Genomic DNA, 23,891 nt, shown 5'->3' with positions numbered 1-23,891 from the left:
GTGCTCCTGTCCAAATAAACAAAGTGGCTTTATTGTGGACCACAAATCCAATTTTGAGGTGATTTTGAATGAATCTACCATAAAATGTCATTGAAACATCTTTTTAATATTATACTTTGTCGATAACATAACAGTTTAAACATGAAGCTGTACATACATTGAGAAACAGTGATTGCAGTAGCTGAAAACGACCGAAACGGCTGTAATATGCTTTTCATTGTTATTTACACAAGCAGTGGTTGTTTCAGTAAGGTAACTGGTACGAGTTTGCCACCTGGTGGTTTGACATGGCATTACATGATGCGGTTTAATTTTTCAAAGACGTCACCAAATAAACAAAGTGGCTTTGGCGTGGCATGGTTGTTTCAGAATTCATATTATAATGTGATTTGAACAAGGCCATCTTGAAATGTAGTTTGAAGATGTTTTGAGTTGATAATTGATCAGTTTTCACTTTTTCATTCATTCAGGGCTGAACAGCAACACTACTCAATCTGTGCCTGCTCAAACTGCAGTGCTCCTGGCCAAATAAACAAAGTGGCTTGATTCCCTCCTGAAGGTCCACAAATCCAAACTTGAGGTGATTTGAATGAATCCACCAAAACATAACCTTCAAAGATGTACTTTGTTGATATTACATTACATAACGATTATTTGGCAGACTCAAACTCAAACTCAAACTCAACATCAACTCAAAACATCTTCAAACTACATTTCAAGATAGCCCTGCTTGAAATCACATTATAATATGACTTACTGAAACAACCAGGCCACTGCTTGTGTAAATTACAATGAAAAGCATGTAACAGCCGTTTTAAGACATTTCTAGCTGCTGCAAGCGCTGTTTCTCAAAGTATGTACTGCTTCATGTTTAAACTGTTATGTTATCAACAAAGTACATCTTTCAATGACATTTTATGGTAGATTCATTCAAAATGACCTCAAAATTAGATTTGTGGACCTTCAGGAGGGAATAACCACTTTGTTTATTTGGCCAGGAGCACAGCAGTTTAAGCAGGCACAGATTGAGTAGTGTTGCTGTTCAGCCCTGAATGAATGAAAAACTGAAAACTGATCGATTATCAACACAAAACATTTTCAAACTACATTTCAAGATTGCCCTGCTTGAAATCACAATATAACATGACTTACTGAAACAACCAGGCCACTGCTTGTGTAAATAACAATGAAAAGCAGGTTACAGTTGTTTTTGACGTTTTCAGTTGCTGCAATCGCTGTTTCGCAATGTATGTACATTGTTCAAACTACATTTCAAGATAGCCCTCTTGAAATCACATTATAATATGACTTCTGAAACAACCACGCCACGCCAAAGCCACTTTGTTTATTTGGTGACGTTTTCGAAAAATTAAACCGCATTCATGTGATGCCCTGTCCAACCACCTGGTGGCAAACCTGTACCAGAAACCTCTATATACAAACAACATGCCTTCATATTTTCCATTTCTATATGACTTACTAAAACAACCACTGCTTGTGTAAATAACAATGAAAAGCATGTAAAAGCCGTTTTGTCGTTTCCAGCTACTGCAATCGCTGTTTCTCAATGTATGTACAGCTTCATGTTTAAACTGTTAAGTTTAAAGTACATCTTTAAACGACATTCTATGGTAGATTCATTCAAAATCACCTCAATATTGGATTTGTGGACCTTCAGGAGGGGATAAAGCTACTTTGTGTATTTCGCAGTTTAAGCAGGCACAGATTGAGTAGTGTTGCTGTTCAGCCCTGAATGAATGAAAAAGTGAAAACTGATTGATTATCAACTCTAAACATCTTCATACTACATTTCAAGATAGCCCTGCTTGGAATCACATTATGATATGCTTTACTGCAAAAACTAGGACACTGCTTGTGTAAAATACAATGAAAAGCATGTAACAGCCGTTTTTGACATTTCCAGCTACTGCAATCGCTTTTTCTCAATGTAACGAGATTAAACATAACATGTTATGTTATCAACAAAGTACATCTTTCAACGATATTTTATGGTAGATTCATTCAACATCACCTCAAAATTGGATTTGTGGACCTTCAGGAGGGATTAAAGCCAGTTTGTTTATTTGGCCAGGAGCACAGCAGTTTAAGCAGGCACAGATTGAGTAGTGTTGCTGTTCAGCCCTGAATAAATGAAAAAGTGAAAACTGATCGATTATCAACTCAAAACATCTTCAAACTACATTTCAAGATAGCCCTGTTTGAAATCACATTATAATATGACTTACTGAAACAACCACGCCACTGTTTGTGTAAATAACAATGAAAAGCATGTTACAGTCATGTTTGACGTTTCTAGCTGCTACAATAGCTGCTAAACAATCTGTTGTTTAATGTATGTACAGCCTCATGTTTAAACTGTTAAGATACCAACAAAGTACATCTTTCAACGACATTTTAAGATATAGGGAGGCAGTGGCTCAGTGGGTAGTGCTTCTGCTTGGGAACCGCGTGGTCGCCGGTTTGAGCCACCGCCGAGGTGCCCCTGAGCAAGGCACCAAACCCTCAATTGCTCCCCTCTCCGCGAAGGCTGGTCATGTAATGTTAGTCGCTTTGGAAAAAAGGCGTCTGCCAAATGATCGTAATGTTTTCATTTATGCAGGGCTGGACATCAACACTACTCAATCTGTGCCTGCTTGAACTGCTGTGCTCCTGGTCAAATAAACAAAGTGGCTTTATTCCCTCCTGCAGGTCCACAAATCCAATTTTGAGGTCATTTTGAATGAATCTACCATAAAATGTCGTTGAAAGATGTACTTTGTTGATAGAACAAGTGGTGGAGAGATCTGTGTTGATAAAGGACCTGAAAGGTGCCGTCCAGACACAGACCCAGACGCGTTTGAGTGAAGCTAAAAAACAGGAAGCAGATGAGTAATGCAACTACAAACCTGTCGAAAATTGTGTTAGACCAAAATCCAATCCATGACTTAGATAAGTGATGATGTGAAATGTGAGAAAACATTGACTCTAAGTAGAAAAAATTAAAATCATCACTGTTGCATAATACTACAAGGAAAGAGAGAACGACACAAAAATGTTGCTTGGCTTAATTATATCTATTATAACCAACAGCGTTACATGAATTATACTGACGAAGCCCTTATGCTAATGGGTGTACAACTCCGAGAAACTAAGTGGAGGTCTTGGCAAAATAGGCAGGCCTTAGGTTGGATCCTAGCTGGAGAAAGGGGTGTGTGTCAAATGGTTGGAGAATTGTGTTGCACTTACATCCCAGATAACATGTCCCCGATGGAACGTTCTCCATAGCCATGTCCAAACTCAACAAATTAAGATAGGGATTAGGAAGATAATGCTAGTAAGGGAGGAACGTCATGGGATTGGCTGGACCTAAAAGCTCATAAAATGGGGCGATACTTTTGCAAAAATAGGACTAACCGCGTTGATAGTTTAAGTTATAGTAGCTCTGCTGATGTGTTGCATCGTACCCATTCTGAGACATGTTCTTGCAAAGACTCTCGTTAACCAGATAAGCGTGCTGACAGTTTCAAGATTGGCAGAGATGCAACTGGCACAGATGGTAATTGGACACCAGACTTGTTCCCCATTCCAGACTACATGCAGGATACAGATGCCGAATTAACGGAGTCAATGGAGACCGATGGTCAGACGTCTGTCTGAACACGAGTGGTGAGCTCTGAACTTTGGAGGTCACTGAAGTGAGTGGTTTGAACAACATCCCCTGTGATAGTGCTGGTAACCTCTGATGATGCCTCTGAAGGTGTACAAATGCCCATAGAGCTGAAGTCGACATCTAGCATTGCCACGCATGAGGACAACTATATCAACATATATGAACTTTGCACTTCCTGTATCAGTATTGGGTTGATATCATAATAGGTTATGTATACTATATACTGTATATGTATACTTTGTATCAGCATATAAACATGCAGTTGTTACTCATTGTGTTTGCATCTGTATTGTTAAATGCAGGAACTACAATATTCCTATAGGAAGAAGTCTTGATTGTGTAAATTTATGCAAATCTCATTTTGATATTATTTTCAGTTAAATAGGTAATTCATTTACTCAGTAATCCCAGTTAAGCAATTCATATTTCAGTTCTATATTGTTGGTTTATATTTTTGATCTACACACAACTGCGCACAAAATGCTGACTTGACAAGATCTGCAAGCGTGATCGCCCATGATTAAGTTGAGAGGCAAGGTTTGAGGGAATTTTTCTAGCATATTGATGCTAGTTTTTGCCCGTCATTGGTTGTTTGGTTCCAGCTAAAATATGTATATCATCATGTTGGCGATATTGAAATCGTCAAAGGAGGGAATATGTGGAAGGAAATTGACTATATTGATGACAATATTATAGTATTGCCATATAAGTGAACCTTGTGTTCTTGGCAATAATTGAATATTATCTAACTGTTCAATATTAGAAAGGAAGTACACAATTTGTTCTTAGTGGTTGTTCTTAGTGTTTTACCAGAATCGTTCATCCATCATCAGCGGGGAAGCAACATTATGTCTTGCCAGGTCACCGTGAGGTAGCCAGGGCCAACAATAGAACAATAGAAAGGCCCCCACCCTGTAACTCTTTGATATAAAATGATGTTGGCTCTAGACCACCATGATGTGTGAATGAACAAAGATACGCAGCCTCAACCGTCTCCGCAAATTGATATATAGAATTATACTATAAACTCAATGGAATTGAGATGGGAGGACTAGGTGCAGTTTGAAGGTGTTTAGAAGAGTCTTCATCAACAGTAACGTCCTGAAAGAAGAGGACAAGCTAGGCATTATAGGTGATGTGTGAGCTGAGGCCGATTCTGAAATTATTCTTCCTGGTCCGACTCCTTTTGAACAGAAAGACCCATATGGACAAACAGACTTACAGGACTAATACAGAGTGTTCCCAAAAATAGATTTATATTTAGATTTGTGTATGTTGCCAAAATGTAACATTGACTTAATCAACCCAGGATGATTATGGTGACAAAAGGACAAAGGGTGACAAAAGGAATGTCTGTGACCTCAATGTGGCGCAGATGTCATGTTTAGAGTTGGAAGTGGTATTTCCTTCCACATAATGTAAGTAAGAGGGTTCCTTTATATTTTGTATCTTGTGTTATGTGGGTTTAACAGTGATTTGATCACCTGTCATGACTATGCAGCAAGTTCTAAAAATCGCCAATAGGTGTCAGTATGGCTACACGAATGGATTAGAGTAGATTAGATTAGATTCATCCTTTTTTGGCAATAAAGCTGTTCTGATTCTGATTCTGACAGTGAGTTGGAGCATGCTTGTAAGCACTTATTTGTTGAATGCCCTGGAGGTGTCTCAGCCACTCCAGGGCATTCAACTTGTTATCTTTAAACCATTTCTGTGTAGCTTTTGCTGTATGCTTTGGATCATTGTCTTGCTGGAACATAAATCTTCTTCCAAGTTGTAGCTCTTTTGCAGACTGAGTCATATTGTCCTCTGGGATTTCACAAAATGTTGCTGCATTCATTTTCCTTTACAAGCCTTTCAGGGCGCTCCAGAAGCATCCCCACAGTGTGATGCTGCCACCACCATGCTTCAAGGTGTGTTTATGGTGATGTGCAGTGTTTGGTGTTTGTCAAACATAGCGACTAGTCTGATGACCAAAAAGCTGAATTTTTTATATATATAGATAGGTGATGTGTGAGCTGAGGCCGATTCTGGAAGTGGCCAAGAGCAAATTCAGAAATTAAGTAAAGACAAGATAGGAGGACTAGGACTAGGACTAAAACGGCAGTTTTACAGTGTTTAGAAGAAAGTGATGAAGCCATCAATGACCCTGGATGTAATTGCTTACATCCAGTTTTCATCCCCCCAAAAAACATGAAAACTCAGAGAATTTTCAACAAATCGGAATGTCAGTCAAACCTGAACCCACAGTTTATCTTTCTCTTACTCTCTCTCTTTCCCTCATCTGTCTTCATATCTATCCAGGCCATGTCCATCTCTGAGATCTGCGATTCCATGAAAGAAAGTTGCTATGTTTAAAACTGGCTTATGCTTTATTACATTTAAATATATATTTATATTCAAAAAGATGACAAAAGGAGAGAAATAATTAATATTTTGTCTCTTCTATTCACTCTTCTAATTACTGCAACCTCTATTATCTGATGGAAGGTAAGAGAAGTAAGAACCCTACAGTGCATTGATGATCAGAATAACCATGTGCACTCTTCTGTTTATGTTTATGCTCAGTGATGTTGTACTTTTTGTGTGATTGGCGGTGTTTGCTCCAGGTATTGAGTTCTTTAAAACTATTTAAATAACTGAAACTATTTAAATAACTGATGCCATTTGTGTTTTTACATTCTTTCACAGTTTCCGTGCTCCCTCACACGATTACTGCATGCTTACACGATTTTGATAATCTTTGCAGAAGATGCGGTAAATATCCAGAAAACCGGGAAATTATGCAGCATTGTCTAAGACTTCAACAAGATGATCTCACTGTGGACATAAGGCTCTGTAGGTCAGACACCTAAATACACTAGTAATAACACACTTAGTAATTGAGCATTCATTTGAAATATAATCCATCTATGCTTAATGGATGATCGAATCTGCATTGTTAAGTTTATGAAGACTTACATTTAAGATAGCGCTGAGGGCTGCAGCAGTCACATGTCAGCAGATGGAGAAGAAGACGGTTTTACAGACCTGCCCAATACCATCACCTCCACCCACTCAGGCTCCGCCTGCTGTGCGGCTGCATGACACAGCTTTCATTTGATTCAAACCATGACTTTTGAAAAATCCATTATTACAACATACGGGTTCCCGTGAATATTTGGTCCAAATTCTTAAAGAAGTGCCGTTTCACCTTGTTTCTTTTTTTCCTTCTTGGCCTTCTTCTGCGCTTTATTCACAGAGCTTTGGAGGTCTGCCAGCTCTTCAGGGGCCTTCATCATCAGAACATTGACATTCTCACAAACTCTGTCCTGGATCATATCAACAGGTGTGTGGGCAGAGTGACATCACTTAAAACAATAAAAACTTTCCCCAACCAGAAGCCCTGGATGAACAGAGAGGTTCGCCTTCTGCTCAAAGCCAGAGATGCAGCCTTCAGGTCTGGAGACCGGGAGGCCTACAGCTCAGCTAGGGCCAACCTGAGGAGGGGAATCTCACAGGCCAAACATGGCTACAAACTGAAGGTTGAAGAGCACTTCAACTCCTCTGACCCCTGGCGTATGTGGCAAGGCATACAGACACTCACCAGCTACAAACCACCCAACACTGTGCCCCCTACCAGCTCCACCTCCCTCCCTGACGAGCTCAACCACTTGACCGGGAAAACAGGGAGGTGATGTCCAAGGCAGATCTACCTCTCATTGATCTGCCTCTCACACTCTCTACCTCAGAGGTCTGTTCCATCCTGAGCAAGGTGAACGCCCGGAAGGCAGCTGGCCCCGATGGAATACCTGGGCGCGTGCTCAAAGCGTGTGCAGAGCAGCTGGCCGGGGTCTTTGCGGACATTTTCAACCTGTCCCTGGCCCGAGCAGTTGTTCCCACTACCTTCAAGACCGCCACCATCGTGCCAGTGCCGAAGCACTCCACCGCTTCGGCCCTGAATGACTTCCATCCTGTTGCCCTCACCCCCATCATCGCCAAGTGCTTTGAGAGGCTGGTCCTCTCACACTTAAAACCCTGCCTGCCTGCTACTTTGGACCCTCACCAGTTTGCCTACCGCCACAATAGGTCAACTGAGGACGCCATCTCCACGGCACTTCACTCCACACTGACACACTTGGACACCCAGAACTGTTACGCCAGAATGCTGTTCATTGACTTTAGCTCAGCATTCAACACTGTGATCCCCTCTGTTGGAATATAACAAATAATGTCAACACACATATAAGTAAATGCAGTAACTGAAGTTAAGTAACCAAATGGCTGCCCCGGGAAAGTCTGGAGATGGAGTAATACATACGAGCATTTACAGCGTCTCTCTCCAGGAGGGCTAGATAACACATATCTGCCAATAGGTGAAGAGGTCACTGTATTACTTTATCAAAGCTTCAAACATCTGTGGTCAGGAAGAGGGAAGAGAGGGGGTTCGCATGGACGGGCAGTCAGGGGGAGCTTCTTCAGATCAAAGGGTAAATAACACTATACTGTTGTTCTTTAATTTACACAAAGAGAATTCTACTTTCCCCCACAGACATCTGTTCATCCCTCAGATTTGAATCTTAGCGCTGCCCCTCTTGAAGCTGGCTGACCAATAGATAACAGTTAAACAACATTGTCATCAGTGAATTAGAATATTATGTAAATGCCCTGTATATGCGGGATAAATAGGGAAGCACGGAGATATTTGATTGTCCTTCTTTGATGCATGCGAGAGTTGGAACCAGCGCTGTCCAAGGTCTTATTCCAGTAAAGCTCTTCTGAAGATTCCAGTTCATCTTTGCCTCATCTTTTCCTCTTGATTCACCACAAACAAACACGCAGAAGAATATCAGAACGATTCTTCAATACCTCCAAGTTGATATCCAAGCTCAGCCAGCTTGGTATTAACTCATCCCTCTGCAATTGGACTCTGGACTTTCTATCTAACAGACCCCAGTCTGTTAAGATAGACAGCCTCTCCTCCTCCACTATCACCCTGAACACTGGCGTGCCACAAGGTTGCATGCTGAGCCTTCTCCTTTACTCCCTATTCACCCATGACTGCGCTCCCATCTATGGCTCCAATTCCATAATTAAGTTTGCAGATGACACCACGGTGATAGGCCTGATCAGAGGCAACGATGAGACGGCCTACAGGGAGGAAGTACAGCACCTGACCACGTGGCTCGCTGACAACAACCTGGCACTCAACACCAAGAAAACCAAGGGGATCATCGTGGACTTCAGGCGGGCAGGGAGCCATGCACACACCCCCATCTCCATCAACGGAGCTGCAGTGGAGCGTGTGCCCAGCTTCAAGTTCCTTGGCATCCACATCTCCGATGATCTCACCTGGTCCATAAACTCCTCCACCCTGGTTAAAAAGGCGCAACAGCGCCTCTACTTTCTTCGGAGCCTTAAGAAAGCTCACCTTTGTCCCAGGATCCTGGTGAACTTCTACCGCTGTACCATTGAGAGCATTCTCACTAACTGTATCACATTATGGTATGGCAACTGCTCTGCATCAGACCGGAAAGCATTCCAGCGGTGGATCACCGGTACACAACTGGACAGCATTGAACAGATACCGTCAACGCTGTCTGGGCAAAACCAGGAACATTATAAAAGACTCATCCCACCCCAACAATAAATTTTTCACCCTCCTCCCATCCGGCAGGCATTACAGAAGCCTCCGCTCTCGCACCAGCAGGCTCAGGAAGAGTTTCTTCTACGAGGCGGTGACCCTGCTGAACCATTCCCCCACTCAACTCCATCCTCCCTCTAGCATCATCTTGCACTCCACTGCAATTTGCACAACTTTCTGTTTGCACTGATCATTTCCATTTCACTTCCGTTTTGCACTAAGACTCCTTGCATTATTTATTTACATATTTATTAATTTATATTTATAGTTAGTATATATAATGTATATAGTTTATTCTGTATATATTCTGTATATATTCTGTATTCTGTATATATAATAGTACACTATTGCACTTTCTGGTTGGATGCTACTGCATTTCATTGGCTTGTACCTGTACTTGCTCACTGACAATAAAGTTGAATCTAATCTAATCTAATCTAATCTAATCTAATCTATTCTAATCTAATATAATCTAATCACAATCATCTATGGTTTAGTGAGTTGTTCTCAACTAAAATATCAGTCCCCTCATTACCAACCAGGACTCTGCTGAATGATCTGGTTCTCATAGCAGTGGTAGGAACTTCAATGTACATTATATACTACAAGAACACACGGTTCTGGTGTTGATCATATCTGTGTTCTGGTATGTGTGTGTGTGTTTAGTACCTACCTGTCCCATGCTGTTCTCTGCTCGAAGGCGGGGGCTGTTGCGAGCTGCGGCCAACCGACCCAAGCAAGCAACAGCGAAGTGAAAATGCTTTACGGTTTTTTACTGCAAAACCCATGAAATGTGTGATTATCCAAACAAACAATGGTGGAAATAATGTATTTGGTGCTGTTGTTTCAGTATGCAGTGACACACTTGCCCAACATGAGCTTGCTGGTGTGTGCGTGTGTGTGCGAGGGAGTGTGCCTGTCTCTCAGTGGCGCCTGCAGAAAATTTTCCCGGGGGGGGCCAGATGGAGCCACTGAAAATCTAGGGGGGGCCAACCAAAATCAAACGCGGTATGACGCTATTGTTTTCATGTGACCTGAAGTTCTTTTGCCTACCTATGTTGAACGCACTTATTGGAAGTCGCTTTGGATAAAAGCGTCTGCTAAATGACTGTAATGTATGTAATGTAATGTTGTAATGTTGTTGAATAAAGGCTAGATAGACTAATAATGGCACAGTTGACTTACAGTTCCACAAGAATCCTGTTTTAATGTGTTTTGTATCTGTATATGTGTTATTCAAGTCATTGTTTTTCAAATAGACTTTCTTGCTGTCCTACCGATGCTGCCGGTGTTTGCACGTTGTTGACCGCACGGTCAACGTTTTGTTAAACTAGAGAAAATCTTAAAAGCCCATATCTTGGACAAGGAAGGAGCAGGAAAGTTAATAATTCAGACACAGCCTCCGGGCTGCCCTGGCATCAATTTGTGTGAATTTGGGGCAAATCTGAGTATATTGACAAAATCCTGAAAGCTTTGGCCCCCGGGGTCATCTTTTTGTAAAATTTCAGGAAATCTTAAAAGCCCATATCTTGGACAAGGAAGGATCTATTGTTAACATTTCAGACACAGCCTCCAGGCTGCATCGGCATCAATTTGTGTGAATTTGGGGCAAATCTGAGAATATTGTGAAAATCATGAAAATGTTGACCCCGTGGTCATCGTTTAGTAAAATTAGAGAAAACCTTAAAAGCCCATATCTTGGACAAGGAAGGAGCTACAAAGTTAACATTTCAGACACAGCCTCCAGGCTGCATTGGCATGAATTTGTGTGACTTTGGGGCAAATTTGCGAATATTGTGAAAATCCTGAAAAGTTCCCCCTGCGGTCATCGTTTTGTGAAATCTTAAAAGCCCATATCTTGGACAAGGAAGGAGCTAGAGCGGGGGTCGGCAACCCGCGGCTCCGGAGCCGCATGCGGCTCTTCAGCCCCTCTGCAGTGGCTCCCTGTAGATTTGAAGTTCTGAGCTGACATTGTTTAATACAGGGGTTGCCAACACGTTGCTCGCTAGCTACCAATCGCTTGCAAAGCGTTTCCGAGTCGCTCGCTGAAAGGTTCAAAGATTACATACATTTGACAACACATCGTCACTTGGTAAAGCTGTTTAAATTTCTATCCAATCAAGTTCACAATCATCCCCCCTCCTTTTGTCACAAAACGATTATAAGCCAATCAGCTGTCAGTCCAACAAATGACGCTGCTGTCATGTTTGTGACACCGAAAACAGACCCTCATTTGCGGTGCGAACGCGTCTGTGGAGCGCCACTTAACCAGCAGTTAGCAGTTAGCGAACGCACCGGCTCGAAGAATTCCCTGAAGTTCCCTTATCAACTACAGGGAATTCCCTGAATTACAGGGAATGTGAAGGGAAATTGTGATATGTGGACAGACAGAAAATGAGAAATATGAAAGGTATAGTTTTGGTAAAATAAGTAATAACATTTTTTCTTTTTTTTTACGAGATTAATATGATGTGAAGTCATTAGTGTGAGCTTGACACTGAAAATGTATACACACACCTTTTCTTATATTTGTCAGTCAGTTAAAGTTGTAGCTGAGCAACTTTCCTTTGAATGTCTTTCTCCTGCGCCCTCATTCTCTCCTTGTCCTTTCTGTATTTTTCTATGGCATGTATCACATGGTCACAGAATTCTCTGTGCGGCTTTGATGTCAGTCCCACAACGTCTTCCAATCTGCTTTTTACCGAGCTTGGCATGGCCTCTATCACTGATGTTCTGAACAGTGTGGTTAGTAGAGGGCTTTTCTCAGCATCCTCCTCAGTTTTCTGCCTCCATCTTTTCAGTTGACGACTGATGTAGTCAGCTGGATTCTCTGTATCATTAAGAACCTCACCCTTCAGTGCCTTGGGGTCAATCTTGACCGGACATTCTTTCCTCAGGGCCCCCCATAAGCCAGCTCAATATGGATTGAATTCAGTTCCATCGGCTAGTGGATCAATCATCCAGTGTGCACCACTAATGCGGAAGACATTTTCCATTGTTGGCACCCCCATGGTTCGGGCCCACAGTACCTTAATGTCGCCAAGAGCCAATATTTTGCCCACTGTCTCATCCTCGAATGCTTTTATCCATTTGCCCTCCCCCTCATGGACGTTAGGAAGTCGAGCAATCTAAGACTTTTGATTTGTCCTTTGTAACTTCCTTATTCCTTTCTCTACTGTAAACTTTCGGAGTCGACTCTTTATATTGGACAGGAGATGCTCTGTAAGGATCAATGTCAATGTCTCCTGAAATTTGAACAACACCTAACACCTGCCAGATTTGGATATATTCCTGCAGCATCTGCTAACTAGTGACTGTTTCTCTGTCTGCTTCCTCTCCGTTCTCACCTTTTTAGCTCTTAGGTTCTCTCCAATTTCTCTCAACCTGTTCCTGTAATTAGTGCCTTCATCTTTGAACAATTGAATTATCTCTTCCTCTTTCTCTCTCTTCTGTTGTCTTTTCTTGCCTTTGTCCGACGGTTTGTAGATTTTTATTCTGAGTTGCATCTCTTCACATGCATTGACATCAAATGTGCCTCCACCTGGCCAGGGACTGCATAAGTTTTTAGTTCGCTTCTCCCATTTTTCTGATGTTTTCTCTATGTCTTTTTTGCTTCTTAATTCCCAGGAGGGTTACCGGTATCCCAACCATTTCTGCTGTACGTATCAACAATTTGAATATTGTCTTTTGATGTTTTTATACCTGGATAGGCTCAATTGCGTAGTTTTAGAATGGCAATAATTACAATTTGGTCTTGTTCACTAAGTTAAGCAGCATATATGTTTCAAGCACAAGTTATAGTTGTTATACATCCTAAGTCACCTCTTCTTAAGCACTTATTCTGAATTCAGCATCTGGTAATACATTTAAATCAAACAATGCAACCCTATATGCCAATACTGTATTGCAGCTCCCCGTTTATGTACAGAAAATGTGATGTAAGCCAAACAACAGTAAGTGGTCAGACCTGACACCAGAGAGTATATGCCCCTCCTATGCTTCAGTCGGGAGCTGGACAGCCCTGTGTATGCATCTGTCTCAACACACTGAGTGATATAGCAATACAACACAGAATATAGCAACAGTTAAGTTTCAGCTATTTTTCAACACAGTAACACTAGTGCTCCCGCAGCACACAACAAAACAACCCTGCAACAGGTTTTTAACTGATTATATTGCCAGAAGGAACATTCAACCATCAATTTTGACCACTACTTTATGGTACAAGTTTTTAGTAGTTGTACTTCTTCGACAATTTTCAGCTTAAAATTTCATAGTATTCGTATTTGCAATGGAGCACACTGCTATTGTCAATTTAAATATTGAAGGGACAGCAATTGTAACAATTAACAACAGCTTATATGGCAATTCTAAGATTTCTAAGATTTCTGTTCTTTTAAATTCACCTATCTCTCTATTTGTCAAAATTATTTGTTTACTCTGATCTATGTATCTCTGATCTATGTATCTCTGAATTTATAACTAAAGTTAGGTCTTATTGAGAAGTGGGCAAGGTGTGATTGTCCTGGTGCATGTCTCTCTCTTTCTCGGGATCTTGGGAGACAACACCCAAGCTCAAGTACTTTAACGGGATGCATTATCAGTTATCTCCTCTTATTGACCCCTAAATCTTCAACTTTTAACTTTAACATCAACTTTTAGATTTTTGAAAATTACTTTGGTGCATTTAAAAAGTCAATTTCAATTATGCAGAAATATAGCAAATTAACACATCTAAAATGCTCCAATTACTGTAGTTTTAATTCTGTAAGAATACTTTTATGTTTTACTTCTTTTGAATTTTCTTTTGATTGATTTTACCTACAGAACTTCTCCTCAACTTTCTCTCCTCCAGTTATATTGCTGTTATATATTTAATGCTGCCATAGACTAATTGGACCCACTGAAACTGCAATGTATTTTTGAAGATGCAAACCAACCTTTTCAACAGGAGACCCGTTTGGTCTTCCTGTGAGCCAGATAATCTGCTCTTTCTCTCATAGTGAGCCGCAGTGTGCTCATATAGTTTTTCAAGAAAAATCTCTTATATGTCGTTCAGTACCCCAAAGCTCCTTGAGGTTTCCGGCAAATCAGAAATATTTTTACGCATTCCAAAGTCTCATTTATGGAATGTTTCACACCCTTGTCAAAATCATTCAAGATCTCATGAATGAGCAGTTTCAAACATTTTAGCCATCACTTGACTACTTGCGTCTTCGGATTAAAGACGACTGGGACTTCTCAGCATTTTGTTGCGCAATCTTCTCTTTCACACACACACAGTCTCAGCCTCGATTCTCCCTCATTCTCTAATCAGATTCTTTGCTGTGAGTCTTAACTCTCCTGAACTTACCAACCAGACGACGGACCTCCAGGCAGCCCCCTCACACAGAATACTATACTAGTTAAAAAAGCTAATCTTCTCACCTCTTTGTGGCCATGTCTGTGTGGGGAGACGCACCCGAGTTCCATCCCCCGGTGTGGCAGTCCAGCAGGTTTTCTCTTGCCAATCCCATATACGTGACGCCAATTCTATAGTATAATTCTATATATCAATTTGCGGATACGGTTGAGGCTGCGTATCTTTATTCATTTACACTTCATGGTGAGTACAAATACTGGGCTCTTCCTAGAGCCAACATCATTTTATATCAAAGAGTAACAGGGTGGGGGCCTTTCTATTGTTCTATTGTTGGCCCTGGCTACCTTAGTAACCATGTCACGGTGACCTGGCAAGACATAATGTTGCTTCCTCGCTGATGATGGATGAACGATTCTGGTAAAACACTCAAGGTTAAGAACAAATTGTGTACTTCCTTTCTAATATTGAACAGTTAGATAATATTAAATGATTGCCAAGAACACATGGTTCACTTATATGCCAATACTGTAATATTGTCATGAATAAAGTAAATTTTCTTCTACAAGTGCAGTTAATGTGTCTCAAGTGATTGTAGTATAACGACACCTGTGTCTGGGAGGTCCAGTCACTGGTTCAGAAGTATTCCTGCTAGAATTACACAATTAAGACAAAAGAACACTCCAAACAGAGAAAATATTATTGAAAAGTATAAGTCAGGGGATGGCTACAAAACCAATTCCAACTCACTGCGCATCCCCCGGAGTTCATTTAAATCCATCATCAAGAAATGGAAGGAGTATGGCCATCCTCACAAACTGAGTGACTGGGCAAGAGGGAGACCACCAAGACACCTACGACCACTCTGAAGGAGTTAAAACCTTCAGTGGCTAAGATTGGAGAGACTGTGCATACAACTGTTGCCCGAGTTCTTCACTAGTCAAAGCTGTATGGGAGAGTGGCAAAGAGAAAGCCACTGTTAAAAAATCTTGAGCTGGAGTTCCCCCGAAGGCATGTGGGAGACTCCAAGGTCAATTTGGAAGAAGGACATTTGATCTGATGAGACAAAAATGTAGCTTTTGGGTCATCAGATAATTCAGAAATCCATATCCACAAACACACCATCCCCACATTGGTGGGGCAGCATCATGGTGTGGGATGCTTCTCAGCAGCAGGCCCTGGAAAGCTTGTAACTATAGAGGGGAAAATGAATGCAGCAACATTTTGTGAAGTCCTGGAGGACATTATGACTCAGTATGCAAGAGAGGGACAACCTCGGAGAAGAGCTGTTCATGCCCGATTCCCAAGCAACCTGACAGAGCTTGAGCTTTTTTGCTAGGAAGAATGGAAAGAAATTGCAGTATCCAGATGTACAAGCCTGATTGAGACCTCTCCACACAGACTCAGTGCTGTGATTGCAGCCAAAGGTACATCTACTCATTGGCTTGTACCTGTACTCTGCTTAATGACAATAAAGTTGAATCAAATCTAATTCAGTCGTGTAGCCGTACTGACACCTACTGGAAATTTGCAGATATTGCTGCATAGTAATGACTGGTGATCAAAACACATCACACACATCATTAAACCCACATAACACAAAAGAAGAATATAAATGAACCCTCTTATTAACATTCTTTCAAAGGAAATACGATTGTCTACCCTAACATGACATCTGTGCCACATTGAGGTCACAGACATTCCTTTTGTCACCCTTTGTCCTTTTGTCACCACCAAGAGTATTATCAATCTGAGTGTATTTAATCAGCGATACGTATCGGTAACATACACCAATCTATTCCCATGCGTGGCGTCCGGCAGGAGACCGTTAGCGTCTGGTCAGGACAGGGTCCGATTCTTTTGTCTTTCAATGGCCAAAAGAAGGGGGAGGCTGACCTGACCCAAAGACTGACTCAAGTTCTGGGCTTGGGAGGAGGAGGAGATTGCGGTGGCAGCGGTGGTAGTAGTCGCCAGAGTTAGAAAGGAGGAAGACAAAATCTACCACCCGACCTGCCCCCAGTCCAGTATGTGTGATGTGGCCCAAGGTGAGTAGTGTGAAAATACACATTTTAATATGTTACGTAGAAGATTGGGGGATTAAAAATCACTTATTCTCACTTGTGTAATTACTCGCAGCTATGACACCAGACAACTGAAAAGACACCAGCATGGCAATGCCAGTGATCAACTGCCAGCGGACAGTCCTGTCCCTCAGTAACTGTAGAACAGAAACAACTTGTAGATTGTTCTGGCGCTCCATTCCGTCATTCCATGCATTCCATTCATCTCTCCTTTTTTTCAGAGGAATCTCCTGAGGGGTGAGACCAAAACAGAATATTTAAAAGTAGCATTGAACTGCTTAATTCCAGAAGTTTTAAATAGAGTTACTTGTGTCTAGTTTGTTTGTAATTTATGTTGAAAATTACCAGTATTTGTCCTTTAGAACCAGTTTAACAAATCAGGCTGGGTTTGCTCTTTATTTACCCAACAAGCTGGCAAGTGCCTGTCTCTTGTTCCAAACATGACCTCCATTTCCAGAAGTGTCAGCATCCTTAAAATAAAAACTAAAACGCACAATTTTCTCTGAAATAAGTTGAAATTGACCATTAATTATTCAATATCTGATAGATGTGATACTTTGCCTTGCTTTCCAATGTAACATATTTAAAATAATATAACAAATGAATAGTGCTGGACTAAATTATAGCAATCCCTGAGAAGTGATAATAAATAATGGTGTCTTCAACCTTAGAATCAATAATTCAGCCTCTATAAATGGAGAAAACCTTTCCAAGTGCTGTTTTCTCTCAGGGACAATTTTCGACTTTTTATTTTTAGGGTACCAAGACTTTTAGCCATGTCTGCATATCAAGACTCCAGGCTTAGCACAGTCAGCTCAGAACCAAGAGCGCAGTAGAACAGGCTGAACCTTGCAAACAACAATGCACTTTTTTTCTGCAGCAGCCTCATCGTTCTTCTCTATCAGCAGGTATCCAGGGCTCTCAGGCATGGAGAACAGCCCACCAAGCTGCGCCAATGCAAGTATGGCAATACCTGCGTTCCAAATTATTATGCAAATTGGATTTAAGTGTCATAAACATTAATTTTTTTTGCTTTTCAATTATATTCATGGATGGTATTGTGTTATTGAAATCCATCTCAGACACCTGTGGAAATTAGTTTGCGAGGTGGGCCCAATCAAAGGAGAACTACTTAAGAGGGACGTTCCATCAAGCAGGCCACAGGTTTCAAGCAATATGGGAAAGAAAAAGGATCTCTCTGCTGCCGAAAAGTGTCAAATAGTGCAATACCTTGGACAAGGTATGAAAACATTAGATATTTAGCAAAAATCTAAGCGTGATCATCGTACTGTGAAGAGATTTGCGGCTGATTCAGAGCGCAGACGGGGTCGTGCAGATAAAGGCATAATGAGGAAGGTTTCGGCCAGACAAATTCATCGGGTTAGGAGAGCAGCTGCTAAAATGCCATTACAAAGCAGCAAACAGGTATTTGAAGCCGCTGGTGCCTCTGGAGTCCCGCAAACCTCATGGTGTAGGATCCTCCAGAGGTTTGCAGTTGTGCATAAACCTACTATTCGGCCACCTAAACAATGCTCACAAGCAGAAACGGTTGCAGTGGGATCAGAAATACATAAGGACTAATTTTCAAACAGTCTTGTTTACTGATGAGTGCTGTGCAACCCTGCAACCACGGTTGCAGATGGATAGAGTAGTGGATGGCCACCATGTCCCAACAAGGCTGCAACGTCAGCAAGGAGGTGGCGAGGTTATGTTTTGGGCCGGAATCATGGGGAGAGAGCTAGTAGGCCCCTTTAGGGTCCCTGAAGGTGTGAAAATGACCTCAGTAAAGTATTTAAAGTTTCTAAACTGACCACTTTCTTCCGTGGTAAAGAAAGAAGAACCGTGCCTTCCGTGGTAAAATCATCTTATGCACGACAATGCACCATCTCATGCTGCAAAGAGTACCTCTGTGTCATTGGCTGCTATGGGCATAAAAAGGAGATAAACTCATGGTGTGGCCCCCATCTTCACTTGACCTTAACCCTATTGAGAACCTTTGGAGCATCCTCAAGCAAAAGATCTATGAGGGTGGGAGGCAGTTCAGATCAAAACAGCAGCTCTGGGAGGCTATTCTGACATCCTGCAAAGAAATTTAACCAGAAACTCTCCAAAAACTCACAAGTTCAATGGATGCAAGAATTGTGAAGGTGATATCAAAGAAGGGATCCTATGTTTACATGTAACTTGGCCTATTAAGATGTTTTTGATTGAAATAGCTTTTGATTTCAGTAAATATGACCTCCTAATGCTGCAAATTCAACAAATGGCCATTTTTAGTTCTTTACAACCTATAAAATGTTTTGCAACTCTGTTGTGCATAATCATTTGGAACAGTGCATTTTGAGTTTATTATTTAAAAAACAAAAAAAATACTGTTATCATTGGGAAGTTTGTTCAATACGATTTGAATTATACTCTAAAATTATACTGACTATCATTTGCATCGACGATTTAGGAAAATCTGAGAAAAATATCACTTGCATAATACTTACTGCAAAGTGGACTCCTGTATCCACAGACAATGAGGGTCAACTATACAAGAGATCTATTTAGCTCATAGATTTAGAGGTGATGGTGTAACCTTTGGGATCCTAATTTTATTTAAGAGGATGTTATTTTTTTGAATGTGGACAAGATAAACCACATTTCCTGTTTACATCTGCCACTCATCTGTCCAAATATCTCACGGAGACTTAATATCTGCCCAGCAAGCACACCCAGCAGTGTGGCCTTCTTGGGCATGTCTGTTGATGGTTGCCTCTGTGGCCAATTGAGAATTCAACCAGCCTATATACTATATTGTAGCTGACAAGATGGCAGCGCGTGTACATCGCGAGGCTCAACTAAATTTAGCAAATTAGTGCTTATTTACATAGTTTTCTCCTGCGTGTTCGCCCGATTCAGCGGGCCGAACCATTCATATAGTAGAGAGTCACTTTTAGACATTTTTTACCGAAGCAATAACGTAGTTTTGGACCACCCATTCAACTTCGACGAGCTCCCACCTGAGTTGGTAAAGTCACCGAGGTGTCAAGGAGTCATCCTGCCGACCGGCTACTCTCTGCGCCGGCGTCAGACCGCAAACAAAGACGGGGGAAACGCGGAGGTCTGCGTGCTAAATCCACACCGGCCATCGCTCCCTAGCATTTTCCTCGCCAAAGTGCGGTCTCTGCGAATAAGATGGATGAACTCAAGATCTGGACCCTCACACAGAAAAGGCTCATGGACTGCAGTCTCATGTTCTTCACTCTTCACGGAAACATGGCTTAGCGACGCTGTCCCGAACTGCGTGGTGGAGCTTGAGGGGCGCACCATCTTCAGGGCCGATAGAGAAGCGGCAGCCACAGGTAAAATCAGAGGTGGAGGAGTATGCATTTATGTAAACAAATCATGGTGCATGGACTCTGCCGTTGTGGATACCCATTGTTCTGCTGATCTGGAGTACCTGGTTATCAAGTGCAGGCCCTTCTACCTTCCACGTGAGTTCACCTGCATTGTTGCTGCTGCGGTTTATGTCCCACTGGATGCTAATGCTAAAGTGGCCATGAGAGAACTTTATGCTGCCATCAACAAACTGCAGACCATGCATCCGGATGAGGCCTTTATTGTCGCTGGGGATTTTAACCACCGCACTCTATGATCTGTTCTTCCTAAGTTCCGACAGAACGTCTCCTGCTCCACAAGGGGACAAAGGACCATGTTTACACCAGTGTAGCTAAGGCATACAAAGTCACTCCCCTCCCCCACCTTGGTCACTCTGATCACCTCTCTTTGTTCCTGATCCCCAAGTACTCCCCCATCATCAAACAGATCAAACCCACAACAAGGACCGTCAAAATCTGGTCCGAGGGTGCTGATTCCATTCTCCAACAGCAATTCCAACAAACAGATTTGAATGTGTTCTCCGTTCAGGCCACCACAGACTCCCTGATTAACATTGACATTCTCACAAACTCTGTCCTGGATCATTTCAACAGGTGTGTGGACAGAGTGACATCACTTAAAACAATAAAAACTTTCTCCAACCAGAAGCCCTGGATGAACAGAGAGGTTCGCCCTCTGCTCAATGCCAGAGATGCAGCCTTCAGGTCTGGAGACCAGGAGCCCTTCCCCTAGCTAGGGCCAACCTGAGAAGTGAAATCTCACAGGCCAAACATGGCTACAAACTGAAGGTTGAAGAGCACTTCAACTCCTCTGACCCCCAGCTTATGTGGCAAGGCATACAGTCACTCACCAGCTACAAACCACCCAACACTGTGCCCCCTACCAGCTCCACCTCCACCCCCCTCCCTGACGAGCTCAACCACTTCTACGCTCGCTTTGACCGGGAAAACAGGGAGGTGATGTCCAAGGCAGATCTACCTCTCAACGATCTGCCTCTCACACTCTCCACCTCAGAGGTCCTGAGCAAGGTGAACGCCCGGAAGGCAGCTGGCCCCGATGGAATACCTGGGCGCGTGCTCAAAGCGTGTGCAGAGCAGCTGGCCGGGGTCTTTGCGGACATTTTCAACCTGTCCTTGGCCCAAGCAGTTGTTCCCACTACCTTTAAGACCGCCACCATCGTGCCAGTGCCGAAGCACTCCACCGCTACGGCCCTGAATGACTTCCATCCTGTTGCCCTCACCCCCATCATCGCCAAGTGCTTTGAGAGGCTGGTCCTCTCACACTCAAAAACCTGCCTGCCTGCTACTTGGGACCCTCACCAGTTTGCCTACCGCCACAATAGGTCAACTGAGGACGCCATCTCCACGGCACTTCATTCCACACTGACACACTTGGACACCCAGAACTGTTACGCCAGAATGCTGTTCATTGACTTCAGCTTAGCATTCAATACTGTGATCCCCTCCAAGTTGATATCCAAGCTCAGCCAGCTTGGTATCAACTCATCCCTCTGCAATTGGACTCTGGACTTTCTATCTAACACACCCCAGTCTGTTAAGATAGACAACCTCTCCTCCTCCACTATCACCCTGAACACCAGCGTGCCACAAGGTTGCGTGCTGAGCCCTCTCCTTTACTCCCTATTCACCCATGACTGCGCTCCTATCTATGGTTCCAATTCCATAATTAAGTTCGCAGATGACACCACGGTGATAGGCCTGATCAGAGGCGACGATGAGACGGCCTACAGGGAGGAAGTACGGTACCTGACCACGTGGTGTGCACACACACCCATCTCCATCAACGGAGCTGCAGTGGAGTGTGTGCCCAGCTTCAAGTTCCTTAGCATCCACATCTCCGATGATCTCACCTGGTCCATAAACTCCTCCACCCTGGTCAAAAAGGCGCACAGCTCCTCTACTTTCTTCGGAGCCTTAAGAAAGCTCACCTTTGTCCCAGGATCCTGGTGAACTTCTACTGCTGTGCTATTGAGAGCATTCTTACAAACTGTATCACAGAATCTATAAACTAATTTTATTACTTTGAAAGGAATTCTGTAATGTAGTTTTGATTTTATGTTCAGAAAAGGCTGCTTTAAAGATCAAAACGTACTGCTCTGCATCAGACCGGAAAGCACTCCAGCGGGTGGTGAAAACTGCCCAAAGGATCACCGGTACACAACTGGACAGTATCGAACAGATCTACCGTCGACGCTGTTTGGGCAAAACCAGGAACATGATAAAAGAGTCATTCCACCCCAATAATAAACTTTTCACCATCCTCCCATCCGGCAGGCGTTACAGAAGCCTCCGCTCTCGCACCAGCAGGCTCAGGAAGAGTTTCTTCTACGAGGCAGTGACCCTGTTGAACTCTACTCCATTCCCCCACTCAACTCCATCCTCCCTCTAGCATCATCTTGCACTCCACTGCCATTTGCACAACTTTCGGTTTTGCACTGATCTTTTTCATTTCACTTCCACTGCCATTTGCACAACTTTCTGTTTTCACTGATCAGACTCCTTGCACTATTTATTTACATATTTATTAATTTATAATTATAGTTAGTATTTAAAGTATATATAGTGTATATAGTTTATTCTGTATATATTCTGTGTTCTGTATATATAATAGTACACTTTCAGTGGCCCCATCTGGCCCCTTGGAACAATTTCTAGAGGCACTATTGTAGGCCTGTAGGCCTGAAAAAGGCCTGTGTGTGTATTTGATCCTAGGGTATACGAATAAATGTTATACGAATAAATGTTATTTGATCATTAGACATTTTATATATTAAATGCTGTTGACTTTGAAATCAGTGTTGTTTCTTTTTCTGCATTTACAATTCATACACAATGTGTTAACTTGAAGCAGTACACACACACAATCACATACGGTGTGCGCGCACTCACATATACAACCAAATATGCGCACACCACAAGTTTAAAATACTTCAGATTTTACAGGTTTTGGGGATTTTTTGCCATTCCTATTAAAATAAGTTTACATTTCCTTCAGGCCCTCCAAACCTTCAAGCACTTGTAGGCTTCAATCTTTCAGGCATTTTAGCAGCGTTCAGCTAAAATTCAGCTCACCAAGAAGAGGCTTTTTCGGCTCCCAAACAGCTCTTTATTATTTTTCAATTTTTTGCCAAATTTAGTGCTACTTTGACATATGATATGTCTAGTCTAGTTCCTGAGCCCACGCGGTAATATCCTTCACAGAATGATGTCGGTTATTAATGCAGTGCCGCCTGAAGGATCGAAGGTCACGGGCATTCAATGTTGGTATTCGACCTTGCCGCTTACGTGCAGAGATTTCTCCAGATTCTCTGAATCTTTTGATGATATTATGGACTGTAGATGATGAAATCCCTAAATTCCTTGCAATTGCAACAAAACGTTCTTCAACTGTTGGACTATTTGCTTTTGCGATTTGGTTTGTAATTATACTAAACCTTATAATTTCCAGAATTCCTTAGTTTTACATGTTTAGTATAAAAAGATTAAATGTAAAAACAAACACTATTACACATTTTAATGTGGGAACACGGCACGCGGCTTCTTCCTTTAGAGCTCTTCCTTTACAGCAGCAGCTTTTTAGAGGTTTAATCATGAGAACTGTAGCCGAAGAGGTAGCGGTGTCTTAAAATCTGGACAAATATAACATGCATAGAGAGATACCACTAGAAGTTGATTGGAAAATTGTTTTGGTCTGCTTTGATCTATCCATAAAAATGTCACGGGTTAAGGGAACAGAGGACCCATAAGGTCCGAG

Source organism: Genypterus blacodes, unplaced genomic scaffold (assembly GCF_046128005.1).
Source record: "Genypterus blacodes isolate CSIRO-AG114 ecotype Tasmania unplaced genomic scaffold, CSIRO-AGI_Gbla_v1 ptg000008l_1, whole genome shotgun sequence".
Taxonomy (NCBI): Eukaryota; Metazoa; Chordata; class Actinopteri; order Ophidiiformes; family Ophidiidae; genus Genypterus; species Genypterus blacodes.
The sequence above is the reverse complement of the archived record's forward strand: the minus strand, read 5'-3'. Positions refer to the sequence as shown.